The sequence below is a fragment of the Juglans regia genome, chromosome 2 (assembly GCF_001411555.2).
Source record: "Juglans regia cultivar Chandler chromosome 2, Walnut 2.0, whole genome shotgun sequence".
NCBI classification, from domain to species: Eukaryota; Viridiplantae; Streptophyta; class Magnoliopsida; order Fagales; family Juglandaceae; genus Juglans; species Juglans regia.
This window is the reverse complement of record NC_049902.1, coordinates 16,037,692-16,049,207: the sequence shown is the minus strand read 5'-3', so window position 1 is coordinate 16,049,207 and position 11,516 is coordinate 16,037,692. Positions and strand designations below refer to the sequence as shown.

Below are 11,516 nucleotides of genomic sequence, written 5' to 3'. Positions count from 1 at the left end.
AGAACTCTAGAATTCACTATAGGTGATTGGGTATATGTTAAGATTTCAACTATGAAGGGAGTCATATGATTTGGCTAGAAAGGAAAATTGAATCCCCATTATGTAGGACCGTATGACGTGGTAGAAAGAGTTGGTTCAGTGGCATATTGACTAGATCTACCTGTCAAAATGCAAGGAGTGCATAACGTCTTTCATGTATCTTCTTTAAAGAAGAGCTTTGGAGAAAGAAGACACGTAGTGATGGAGACTAACAGTATTAAGCTTCAACCTAATTTATCTTATGAGAAATGGCCAGTGCAGATTTTGGATAGGAAGGAGCAAGAGCTAAGGAATCGAAAGATACCCTTAGTGAAGGTGCTCTGGAATAATCCATATTTTCAGGAAGTGACGTGGGAAAGAGAGGATGTGATGAGGACTAACTATCCTCATTTGTTTGTATCTTATATTTGGGTTTTTGCAATAAATCTGTGTATGATTGATTGTACTTTGGTTTGTCATAAATAAATTCGTGTTTGTTTTGAATGATCTCTTAGTGACGTAGTGTCCACTATACTAGGACATGGCACGAACTAGAAAAACCCCACGTATGTCTATGTCCTTAGCTACACAAATTAGAGAAAGACGACAGCGTAGTCGCAGGACCTGGCGTAGAAGAAGAGATTGCATGATGGATGCTCATTGGTGACAGTTGGAAAAGTTTAAGCATCATTGCACTTATGTGATGGATGCATATTCCTGTGGAAATATTTTCCTACGATGAGCATTACCACATGAAGAGCGACAACCCCACACGACTTGTTAGCATGGACAGACGCCAATAGAATATGCTTGCTCGGACTTGATCAAGAAGCAGACTCTAGTCGAGCTACTGAAGATCGCGCTAATAGATATATGCCCTTTGAGACCTCGGATACGTCTATGGATCGTATTTGTTTATGCGAAGAAGGTCAACCTGTCAAAGACACTAAACTCAAGATAGAGCATAAGTTGAATAAGATGCGGGTGAATATGTATTTTGACTATGATCTAGATGCGATATTTTATTTTTCACAAGATTTGGTAACAGAAGAGGAAGATGACGTACCACATCCATCATTGTCTGAAGATTCTATGTGGCTCCCCCCGACCCCCATGTAAGGAAACACAGGAATCGAGATGCCGGGATGATGATAACACGGTCACACATCCCAACGAAAGTGCCAAGTGTGTGTACAAGCGACAGTGTACAAAAACAACGCAGCGGATTAGTCAACTAAGTACCAGAATTTAAATACAAGTAAACATCAGTAAAGTTTTAAAGGTAGTTATACAGTCATCCAAAATAAAGTTTAACACATGTCCCAAAAATACAAAAGGGTAAAATAAAATACAATAACCAGTGATCCCAGATCACTCCTCGGGCGGAGCCGTCTCCTCAGGCTCGCCCTCCTCCTCCTCATCTGCATCAAAATCTGCGTTACCACAGAATGGTACCGCAGGTAAGTATAACCCAAATAATCCTCAGGAATAAAATGCATTTAATGCAATCAACATGCATGCATTTGATGAAATATGCATTTTCCTCAAAACATCATTTTCCCCGAAAATGATAATTTTCCAACACATGCCAAAATCCCATTTGGCCCAAAAATAATCCGTAAAACATTTTCCCAGAAAATGATTTACACAAAATCCAACTCATACTATTTTCTCAGAAAATAGTCCATTTAATCCGTCATTACCCTATGCACCATGGCCTCCCCTAGGGACCATCCGCACGTCCTGGCTTCGTAGCGATGCCCAGTTCCGCTCCCAGCGCGTTCATGGCCGAGCACCCACTACGCAACGAGCGATGCCCAATTCCGCGCTCAGCGCGTACATGGCCAGACATCTTCTAGTCCCCTCCAACAGAAGGACCACGGAGTCGGCACGAATCTCTCGTTCGATCCCATTGTCGCCCGGCAACAATCCAGGGGACGTTACTCAGTTTATTCCGCTCCCGAGTAACCAGAGGAGCTCCACCGAGATAATGCCCCATCTCGGCTTGGGGTCGTGATACACACGCACCCAAAAATATTCTCACATAAAATCATAACTTTCCAAATCACACATGAGCATGAATGCAATACATGAAAACCCAGTTTTCTTTACAAACATGATCATGCATGAAATAATGAAATGCACATGTACCAACACCAATCCAAAATTCATCAATAACCAATCCCAACAAATCCAACCAAACAACTCCAATCAACAATCCATCTGACCTCCGTACTCCTCGGACTCAGTTCGGCAAAACCAATCAGCAGATTAAATACAGTAAAATGCGTTAGTGCAAAAATATATTAAATTCACAAGAATTCTTTGGAGAAATACTTACAGAGCAATATAGCAATTTCCGAAGGATCACGAAGCTGCAAGAGGAGGCAACACAGCAACAGAACAGTGTCAAATACACTGTGGCCGTGGGTCATAGATACCCACTTTTTAACGGAGACAAACGAAGACCCAAAAATGGTAGGGTAGGGCCTAGGGAGGTCGGTGAAGCCAATGGTAGTGGCGGTTTGCCGTGGGTGGTGTTGCAAATGGTGGTTTAAGGCCAAAAATGCCGAAATCGGAGATGGGCTTGGTTGTGCTTCACCGGTGATGGATCGGAGCCGGGGTTGGGTCCATTGGGTTGCCAAGAGGTCGGGGATGAAGTGGTGTGAAGATGAAGGCCGGAGGTGGCCCGACGGCGGTGCGCGAGCACAAGAACGCCGAGGCTTCAAGCTGTGCGTGGAGGAGAACGCCGGGGAGTTAGGGGCTGAGATTGATGGGGAAGGACGACCGGCGGGAGGGGAAGCTACTGGGCTGGGCAGTGCAGGCCACGGCGGCGCGGCGGCAGTGGGCTGGGGGTGAGCGACGGAACGCACGGGAGAGAGGGGGTTGCTGGGTCGCAAGGGAGAAGGGGAAAGCAGAGGGAGAAAAAGAAAAGGGGAAGAAAGAAAAGAAAGGCAAAAGAAAAATGAGGAAAAGAAATGAGGTCCAATCCTCACATCTTGGGTCACAAAATGATCCAACGGAAACGATTTCAAAACCACAAGTTAAATAAAATAATTTGAACGTAATGGTAAAGTCAAATTGAAATAATTAAATCTCACAATAATTAATTAAATATGAAAAGTAATTTAAATGCACAACAATAAATAATTATTAAGAAAGCACATAAAAATTAATTTTCACCAAATTAAAAATCTTAAAAATAACCCAATTAAAAATCCAATAATTTTAAAACAAGAGAATAATTTTTGAATAAAATAAAAATAATCATTCAATAAAAATACACTAAAATACGGGGTGTTACATTCTACGGCAGCTAGTGCTCAAGGTAAGATCAAGTTTTTTGATGTCGATTATGTCATTAGTAATTACAGTGCAGATTTCAAGGATGGAATCTATTTTTAAGGGGGGAGGATGTGAGAACCCGGACTTTGCCAAGTCCCCATTCATATGTTTTTTAATGTTATTTTAGTTATCGAAAAAAAAAAATGGCAAGTGTTAGAGGAAAGCCTAAAGCTTTGCATTATTTTGGACCTTAGAGTTCTAAACTTAGAAAGCCCATAAGTGGAAGGAGAGGAAAAAGCCCAAAAAGGCCCATGTGGATTTTAACCAACTAGGTTGGAATTAAGGTTTGGACGTCCAAACATATTTCTAAAGGTTGGTACAGGCGCCACATGGCGCAAAAGGAGCAAGTTGTTATTTTCTAGAATGGAACCTTGGAAAATGGCAAGAGTGACACTTGTCCAGCATGCATGAGGTTCTAGAAGGAGTGAGTGGAAGATGAGGTCATCAGGATTAGGGCTTACAAGCCCACAAGCAAGGCCGCATTTCTGTGAGTGACACTTGTCAAGCATGGAGAGAAACCTTTGGAGTTCCAAGAAGATCTTACTTGGGAAGGGAAAAAGGCATGTTCTAGAAGAATGTTGGAAGAGCTAGAAGGAGAGGGAGGGGGTGATGACACAAGCATGGGGAAGGCCAAAGATCACCTTGGGAAGGCCAAAGATTACCTAGGGAAGAGCTAGGGTTTTGACCAACACAAAGAACACACACTTCACTTGCCACATGGCAACCATGCACACAGAGTAGAGTTCCAAGGAAGATTGGGTTTTGTGTTTTGACCCTTTTGCCACCAAGTACATTGAACCTAGACTAGTGAGGAAGGGCATAATGGGAAGGTGAGGCAAGAAAGGGTTTCGGTTTTGGGAGGCCACATGCCACATGTGAGAAGGGCTTTTGGTTTTCCAATGCCATCCCATCATAGGGAAGAGGAAGAGATTCTTTGTCAAGAATGCCAAGTGGCATCCATGCATAAGCCTCTTTTTCACAATTTCTCAATCAACAGAAGGCCTTGCCAGAAACGAGATGTGAAACGCGTATCCCTATCAGATATAATCATTTTCAGAACTATATAGTTGCACTATTTCTGATATAAATAACTGAGTTAGTCTTTCTAATGTGTTGGTATTCTTTATTGGCAAAAAATGAGCACTCTTAGTTAGGCGATCAACTATAACCCAAATATAATTAATTCTTGCCGATGTCCTTGGAAATTCGACTAAGAAGTCCATAGATATATCCTTCCATTTCCATTATGGGATTGAGAGTGGCAGCAATTCTCCATCAGGTCGTTGATGCTCAGCCTTAATTGTTCTACAAAAAGGGCATTTATTAACATACTCCGCTAAATTTTTCTTTAAGTCTTCCCAACAAAAGTGTTGCCTTAGTATTTTATCCCGATACATCCTTGTGCTTCCTGGATGAGCCTTGTATGGGGTATGATGTGCTTCTCTTAGTATTTTATCTTTGATCTCTAGATCTACTGGAATTACCTTCCAGTTTTGGTAATACAACAACCCATCATTCTTAAGGGTAAATCCTTCTGGCCCTTCCTTCCTTTCTACTTTCTGCCTAATTTCTGCCCATTTGGGATCTTCCATATGCTGCCTCTTTACATCCTCCATATAATAGGTACAATCTCTTGTGCTGTGGTGAGAGTTGCGTCTGGATGAAGATCCTTAATTCACAAGTTCCTCTTGCTATGCAGAAGTGATCCTCTTTCCAAATCGAGATCGTCATTCCTCGACTTTCGACTTAACGCATTCGCTAGTACGTTAGCCTTACCAGGGTGATACTTGATTTCACACTAGTAATCACTAATTGTTTCCACCCACCTTCTCTGCCTCATATTTGAATTCTACTTACTAAACAAGTATTTGAGGCTCTTGTGATCCTCTCGCATGTTGCACCTCCAAGTCATGAGTGGGGTAATTTTGTTCATGATTCTTCAATTGTTGTGAGGCGTAGGCAACCACTCGCTCATCTTGCATAAGTACGCATCTGAGTCCTAATTTGAACGCATCGCTAAATACAATGTAAGGCTTATGGGATTCAGGTAAAGGTAATACTGGTGTAGTTGTGAGTCTTTCCTTGAGTTCCAAGAAAATTTGGTTAGGGCAGTAAGAGGTCCGGATAGCTTGGAGAATCCCTTCATGAAACGTCGATAGTAGCTTGCTAATCCTAGGAAACTGCAGATCTTCTGCACACTAGTCAGGTGCTTCCAATCTACCCCAGCTTCAACCTAGCTGGGGTCAACTGATACTCCTTGACTTGAGATTATGTGGCCTACAAATCTCACCTCCTTAAGCCAAAATTCACACTTACTAAATTTGACGTACAACCTACGTTCTTTCAGCCTTTCCAAAGCCAAATGGAGATGTTACTTGTGCTCTCCTTCACTTCTACAGTAGATTAATATGTCGTCAATGAATACGACTACAAAGCTATCCAGATAGGGCTTGAACACTCGGTTCATCATATCCATAAATGCAGCAGGGGCATTAGTCAAACCAAACGGCATGACCAAAAATTCATAATGCCCATATCTAGTTCGAAATACTGTTTTAGGAATATCCTGATCCCTAATCTTGAGCTGATGATACCCAAACCTTAAGTCTATCTTTGAGAACACAGGTACTCCATACAATTGATCTAATAGGTCATCAATATGTGGTAACAAGTACTTGTTCTTAACCGTTACTTTGTTTAACTTCCAACAAGATGCTTGGATAGCCAGTCCATTCCTAAAATAACATCAAATCCTAATACAATGAAGATGATTAAGTTGGCTTCCATTTCTACTCCTCCAAAGTTCAGCGGGTAGCTTCTCATCACACGATTACAAGTGATTGAGCGTCCATTCGGAAACGACACTACTATAGCTTGAGGTAACGCCTGGGTCGGCAAGTTACACGTGCATGCAAATGCTACAGACACAAAAGATCTAGCGCCAGAGTCAAACAAAGGGCAGATCGTATACTCGTACTGGGTGACTTTACACAACGCGTAATCACTACCAACTATTTAGCAATTATAACAAGTAAACTACTTACTAAAGAGGGGTTGGGGATTTCCTTGTTAATCTCTCCAGGGGTGATAGCGTACACACGAGCTTGGGTAGGTGGCCTCTAATTAGGCCAGTTGCTGGGAACGTTTCCACCTTGAGTGTTCTGAGGGCATTCGCATATCATATGTTTGGATTGACCACATTAGCGACATACTCCTAATCCTACTCGGCATTCTCCACCATGATTCCTTCCACATTTCTTACAAGTGGTAGGTGGGGTCGTCATAATGCCTTTGCCCTTGTTGGAACTTTGAATAATCCTTCTCTTAGCATTATTTCCTCCTGCAAAGGAAGAAGAAACCCTTTTTCATTCTAAGTTAATCTAAGCTACCATGTTTCATTGCTCTGCTTTAGTTCTCGCGACTACGTTAACTAATTCTTGAAAATTATTGATACAAAATTCGGCCACGTAACTACAAATTCGGGGTTGCAGTCCTGCTAGAAATTTTTGGGCCTGTATATTTTCCGTAGGAATCAAGTGGGGAGAGAACCTTTCTAACTCAATAAATTTTGTGGCATACTGTTTGACAATGAGATTGCCTTGTACGAAAGTGGCAAACTCCTTGGCCTTCTGGGTCAACATCGATTTAGGGAAGAATCGATTATCAAACTCCTCTTTGAACCTATCCCAGGTCAAAGCGGTGATATGACCCAATTTCCGTATCAGTAATTGCCTCTTGGTGTCCCACCAGATACCAACTTCCCCTTGAAGCAAATGCCCTGGGTACTAATGTACTTTCTGCTCTTCCGCACAACTGCTAATCTCGAAGGTCCTGTCATGATCTAGTAGCCACTTGTTGGCTTTTAGAGGTCCTTATACACCCATACAACTAGGGTATCGGTAAATCAAAAATTTCTCATACGAACAACCTCGATTTTCTTGCCTCTCAACCTGAGGGTTCTGTCTCAGAATTAACTCCTGTTGTTGCTTCATGGTTTCCGTCATCTGATGAATTGTGTCTGCCAACTCGCGTCCTCCATCCAAACTCTGCTCATGACGAGTATTGGATCCTCCAGGGTTGCTTTCCCTTCTTTCACGTGCCATCCTATGATGCCCCCAGCCCCTGCTTGGGACTTGACGGTGACGTGTAACACAAGGCTACATACCCCTCATACATGACAGTTAGGATGCAATGCATCTAACATCTAGTAGAATGCAATAAAGATCGTAGCGGAAAAATTCTTTTCTATCTACTAAAGCATGGTGGCGAAGTAAATAAGACACATGGTACCAGTGAGTGCAAATATCCCAAAACTTTAGTATAAGTATGAGCACTTCAAAATAAACGTTGTGTTTCCCAAAAGACCTCCAAAATAAATAGTGTATTATAAACTATTCCCAAAACACGAGATCCATCAAAAGTAATGTGGCCATAGTAAATCTCCTAACTTCTCACTTTGCAATTTTCCCAATACTAGGGATCAATCAAGGGACAAAACCCAAAAGACTCCATGAGACTTCTGCATCTTTGGTGATAAAAGTCCTACTTCCCTAGCAAGTTCTTTTCCTTCAACATACGCCTTGCTGGCCTCCTTGAGTGTGCACATTACTTGATCCAATTTCTGAGAAAATTGTGAAGTCTTTAGTGGGTCAGCGAGTAAGGCACTAAATCCGGGCTCGTTCAAACTAACTAACAATTCCTGAAGAAGCGGGGAAGTCATCTCCAAGGCAGCCGCGGCATAGAGACATTGACCCTCAATGGTGAATTTGTCCTTTATCCGAGTATCTAAATTCATGGTTCGATAGGGTCTTGAGCACCTGTTACAACTTCTACCATTCCAGGTCGGGAATAGCAATGGAAACTACCACAGTGAAGTCTCAACAAGTAAACAAACAACATACCACATATATCATAAGCATATAAAAGCAAACACAAACGAATGCATGGACATGTACGTATGACATAGAACTTTGACTTATGCATCATGGAATTTTCTTGTAAAAATGACTTTTTCCTTCTTTTAAACTCTTAACACATGAGAGAAAGGGGGTTCAGAACCACATATTACAATCTTTATTCTATTTTTGTATTTTCAAAACAATCGTTGGAAGTATTTTTGTTTGCTACTAAGGTTTTCGAATCATCTTTCACATGATGATTCGTGGCTAATTTCTATAGCTAGGGTTGTAGAGGAAAGGGTTTTCTTTCACCATTGCAGATTGTTATCTGTTGTTGTTTCATTTAAGCTGAACTTGTTGCTATATTTCCATGCCTTATATGCTATCGGGATGGAAGGATTTCTTGTTCTTGACCTATTGTAGACTCATGGCACAACAGGACCTTGAAATAATCAAGGATCCATCAACCTTTGAGTCTTGAGATAAACATGGATGACAATATAGTGAGGGTTTTATTTCTTTTGGTGTTTTTAATCTGAGTAATAATGTTTGTTTTATTTCAAAGTGTTGATTTCTTGATTGAATTAGCATAAGCAAATGCACCCAACAATTATAACTTGATGGAAGAGGAAGCCCTAACCCTGTAATCCTAGTATTTACACTCTTTGAAAAACACAGTTTCAGTTTATGCGATTTGGAAAGTTGTTTTTGTATTCTTATTCACCTCGTTCCAAATATTAAGACTGCAGTTTTGGTTTTATACTAATGTTTTCCTTAGGTTAATTACAAATATTTGCTTCATCTGTCAAACCATTACATCATCCCACATTCTTCATAAATTCAGTGCTCTCGAGTCACTCTTGATCTTTCAGAAATTAAAAACAAATCAACTTCAAAAAGGAGATTTGTTTCACCATACTCTAAGTTCCTCTTTGATTGAATTCATTTTATTTTGTTGGAACTTTGCTGAATTATGTTGATATAGTCATCCCTGTGGAAATGACCCTAGGCACTCCCACTATACCCTAAATCTGCTTTTATACTTGGAAGCACTATTTTGGAGAGTATCAAGTTTTTGGTGTGTTGCCGGGGATTACTAGTGAAACATAATTTTTCTTGCAAAGAATAAAGAAAAGAAAAGAAAAAAAAGAGGAGTGTATTTGTGAACCTCTTCACAAAATGGGTAACAACTCTCACCCTTTTTGTTAAATAATTTTGGGTCTGTGTGTCTTGTTTTCTTTAAAGTTTGACTTACACCTGCTCTTAAATTTTCCTTTCCTATCTAGAATGTATGTCTATTTGGACTAGAGACCAATCATCAGGGCTAGCTAGAACTGGGTCATTTTCATCCACAAAGTTTGCATCCATATCCTTTGAGTCATCTTCTGAGAATCTAAGTAACATGGGGGATAATCAGCATCGGGAAGTATTGAATCAAAATAGGACATTAAGGGAGTACCTGCAGCCTGTTAGAACTAGCCCTCCTTCATGCATTATTCAACCTTTAAATGCAAATAACTTTAATGTTAAACCTGGAATGATCCCATTGATCCCTCATTTTCATGGGATGGAATATGAGAATCCTTACTTTCATATTAAAGAATTTGAAGAAGTGTGCTCTACATTCACGGATAGGACATGTACTGAGGAAGTGATTAGGTTGAAGCTGTTTCCTTTCTCTCTAAAGGATAAAGCCAAAACATGGCTGAATTCTTTTAGGCCTAGGACCATAGGAACTTGGCAAGGGATGCAGACAGAGTTTCTAAAATATTTTTTCCCTATGCATCGAACAAATGCCCTGAAAAGGTAGATCATGAATTTTGGGCAAAAAGACAATGAAACTCTTTATCAATGCTGGGAAAGGTTTAAGGACTTGTTGAATGCTTGTCCTCACCATGGCTTTGAACATTGGAGAGTTATTAGTTTCTTTTATGAAGGTTTGCACCCCAAAATGAAACAGTTTGTTGAAACTATGTGCAATGGTGAGTTTTTTGCTAAGGAACCTGACGAAGCCTTTGAATACTTCAATTATTTGGCTGAGAATGCTCAGTCATGGGATGTTTCTGATTTGGGGATAGGTTTGAAAATGTGAGAAGTACAGTAGGGTGAGGGGGAAAATACAACCTCAAGGAGGTTGATGATTTGCATGCTAGGATGGCTTTGATTTCTAAGAAATTTGAATCTTTTGAACCAAAAATAGATTAATGAAATGCATGTTTTACCCCCAAATGCTGATAAATGTGGGATATGTGAGGACCAAGGGCATAGTAACAATGCATGCCCCACTATACCTGCTTTTAAGGAGGTGCTGCTAGAACAACCTAACTATGAATATGATTGCTAAGAATTACTCAGGGCCATTTTCTTACACTTACAATGCAGGTTGGAAGAATCACCCCAATCTCAGTTGGAGAACTGATCAGCAAGCTTCTTCCTCCTCACTACCCTATATGCCTTATACACCACCTCCAAGCCCTTCACATTACCCCAACCAGCCTCATTTCACCAAGAAAAAGAATTTGGAGGAATCTATATAGCAACTCACTGTTAACCTCCAACAGTTCATGCAAAGCCAAGCAACCATAAATAACCAAAACTCCAAAGCCATAAATGACATAAGAGGAACACTCACAAAAGTAACCACTTCCTTGAGTGCTCAGTAAAAGGGAAAGTTTCTAGCTCAACCCCAACCCAATCAACAAGGTCAGCAACCTCAGGTAGAAAGGCCCAATGTGAAGGCTGTGAAAGCCATCACAACGTTGAGGAGTGGTAAGATTTTGGATAAACCTGAACCTAACATTGGAAATTCAGGTAAGGACCTTAACTCAAAACCAGATGGTGAATTACATGCTGAAAATTCTGAGATTCCTGTGTATATACCTGCTCCATTTCCTCAAAGGTTGATTTATGCACATAAAGAAAAACAAAATTATGAGATTTTGGATATTTTCAAGAAAGTCAGAATAAACATTCCACTTTTAGAGGCCATCAAACAAATCCCTGCTTATGCCAAATTTTTTAAGGATTTGTGTACTGTCAAAAGAAAGTTAAATGTTCAAAAAAGAGCTTTTCTCACTGAACAAGTTAGTGCCATCATCCATAATCACACACCCCCTAAATACAAAGATCCTGGTTCACCCACTATCTCTTGCATTATAGGTGAGGCCAGAATTGGGCAAGCTTTGCTTGAGTTGGGATCAAGGGTGAATCTGTTACCCTATAGTGTGTATGACAACTAGGATTGGGTGAATTAAA

General features: G+C 40.6%; 1 non-coding gene across 1 annotated transcript; it reads right to left on the bottom strand.

Annotated features, from left to right (window-relative positions):
- Positions 1 to 10,054: 10,054 nt before the first annotated feature.
- On the bottom strand, positions 10,055 to 10,163 carry LOC118347816. Its single transcript, XR_004800963.1, has one exon. It is a non-coding gene; the product is annotated as a small nucleolar RNA R71 (small nucleolar RNA).
- Positions 10,164 to 11,516: the final 1,353 nt, after the last annotated feature.